Here is a 2,780-nt window from a genome sequence, read left to right on the forward strand (position 1 = left end):
ACTCCCCCAGGTACTTTCAAATATGCAATACAGTATTATTAACTTCAGTCACCATGCTGTACGTTACATACCCATGTATGTTACATACCCATACATACCCATGACTTTCCGAATTTCCAGTTATAAAATGAATAAGCCATACCCGTTTTTATACTGCAGAGGGCCGCCTCTCACTGACAACTGCATTGTTCAATCCCCTCGTGAAGGGGTTGGATGAAAAAGCCATCTTCCCCATCACAGTGTGCTGATAGATGTGCTGGGTCAGAAAGAAAGAATGCTCTGAGGCATGCTATTCAGGGGGAAGCTTCAAGGAACAGGCAGCAATGGTTTCCTGGGATGAATTTTAGACACCTCGCAGCTTCCTGGTGGAATAACTGGCACCAGGGATGTGCGATGGAGCGGCACTTCGGGGCTGCTGCTGTCCAAGACCCGGCAACCTGCGCCCACAGAGCTGCCAGGGCCTTTCCGGATTCGCAAGGCTTTGCGGCCCAGGCATGCGCAATTCACTCCCCAGTTCAGGCCTCAGTCATCCCTCCGTTCCTCAGCTTTTGGGCCACACCCCGTTCGCATGCACCTTTCCGGGGCTCTGAGGCGAGGCACCGCTGCACTGTGACTCTGGGTTGAGGGAGCGAGGCCACGAGGATTGGGTTTTGTGTGAGAAATGGAATGAGCCAGATTCCTTTGGATCGAGTCTCGGAGGAGAGCCCGCCAGTCCCCTGGGCGCCCAGGTTTTTCTCATCCCAGCTCTCTCCTGCTAATTTCCTGTGGGAACTCCTGAGATCCCGTGAGAATAGGTTAGGACGTGTACGCCAGGCCAGGTCAGTTTGCCTCCAGCCTGATTCTGCCTATGCCTGAACGGCCGCTGATGATCAGCCTGCTCCAGTACATTGCCCTTACATGGGGACCTGCACTTACTCCCCCTACACCTCCTAAGTTCCATAGCCCACACTGTTGGACCCAACTGCACCCTGTTTGCCTTCCTGAAAAAAAAAAAAAAAAAAAAAGAGGGCGGGGAGGTGGCGGCAGGTATTCAAGATCTTTAGGTCACGAATTCCCGTTTTTTTAATGAACACATCAGACGGAAAACTAAATGTAAATATTGATCATTGGATCCTACTTTGCTCTTTCTCCCTCTATGGCAGAGTCATTTCCTGCTGTCCTCTTCCACATTTCCCTGTCCTCTTGCAAATCACTAGATTTGGCCAAAGGGCTGTAAGCAGAAGTAAGGTGTGTCAGTTCTAAACCAAAGTATTTGGGAACCAGTGCATGGCTCTCTTTTCCTACTATGGGGACTTGGAAGCCTCCTGTTTTAGATGGCAGAGCTACGGGATATTATAGGCCTGGACCTTGGAGTCACCATTTGAAAAGGAGCTGCTCTGTAGAATTACCAGATCTGTGGTGCATTATGCATGACTGAGAAATAAATTTTTATGTGATAAGTCACTAACATTTAAAGGCATGTTTGTTACTACAACATAGCCTAGCCTAAAATAACTGAACTATTTCCAATTCTCCAATACATTTGAAAAACCTATTCCAATATAATTCAATTGACAACACATATTAAATATCTACAATATACAAATATGCTAGGTAGATAGATAACAGATACTATCCTGCATAAAGTAGATACTCCATAGAAACATTGAAAATTAGACATGACTAGAATACAGAAATAACAGGAGTTCTTGGAACTCCAGGAGTTTCCAAACGAATTTCAACACACCTTTATTTCATTTTAATAACCATTTATTAAATGCCTGTTATGGACAAAGCATCTGCAAAGCAGATGGCTGCAAACATGAAGACACAACTCCTGCTCTCAAAGGTCTGTCAGACCAGTGAAGGAAACAGACAAGCTAACAGACAATTACTGAACAATGTTCTGAGTCCAGCAGTCAGCATATGAGGCCATGGGAGGGACATCTACCTCAGACTAGAAGAATCCTGGAAGGCTTTCCCAAGGAAATGATTCCTAAAGAATGATAGTTGGGGTACCTGCGTGGCTCAGTCAATTAAGTGTCCAACTCTTGATTTCGGCTCAGGTCATGATCTCAGTCATGAGATCTAGCCCCACACTGGGCTCCATGCTGCTGAGTGTGGAGCCTGCTTAAGATTCTCTCCCTCTCTCTCTCTCTCTCTCTCTCTCTCCCCCTCCTCCTCCCTCCCCCACCAGAAAAAAAAAAAAAAAGCTATAGTTGGATTGATTCTACTTTGCTTTTCACAGAGGACAGCTATCAAAAGTAGATGTTGCTTTTCTATTCAGTTGGAATTTGATGTATGTAAAGCAGTTGGCTCTTGAAGAAAATGGGGCAAAATTCTGACTGTACAATTCTTGGAATTTCAACCTTCTTTAATCAATCAGTAAAGAACATAAAACTCTTATCAACTCTCACTGTGAAGCCCAAACCATAGGAAATCCCACCCTTGATATGCATTTGCCCTAAATATAATTTCCTTCTGCACATTTATAAAAATGCTTCTAAAGCATATGCCCATATCCTGTATTTCTATTCCTTTGTGTAAGTTATATGTCCATATGAACATGGCTTAGAATGTTTGTGGTATTTAGGATGTATAGCTTGACAATTTAGTATAGTGACCAAGAACTTGGGTTTTAAAACCAGTTTTCCAGGAGTGCCTGGGTAGCTTAGTTGGTTGAGCATCCAACTCTTGATTTCTGCTCACGTCATGATCCCAGAGTCATAGGATGGAGCACTGTGCTGGGCCCCGTACTGAGAGCGTGGAGCCTGTTTAAGATTCATTCTCCCTCCCCCCCC

General features: G+C 45.0%; 1 pseudogene; it reads left to right on the plus strand.

Annotated features, from left to right (window-relative positions):
* Nucleotides 1-666: 666 nt before the first annotated feature.
* LOC121037911 (serine/threonine-protein kinase 26-like) overlaps nt 667-2,780 on the plus strand; it is a 35,817-nt pseudogene continuing 33,703 nt past the window's right edge.

This window comes from Herpailurus yagouaroundi, unplaced genomic scaffold (genome assembly GCF_014898765.1).
Source record: "Herpailurus yagouaroundi ecotype Mexico unplaced genomic scaffold, PumYag 164, whole genome shotgun sequence".
Taxonomy (NCBI): Eukaryota; Metazoa; Chordata; class Mammalia; order Carnivora; family Felidae; genus Herpailurus; species Herpailurus yagouaroundi.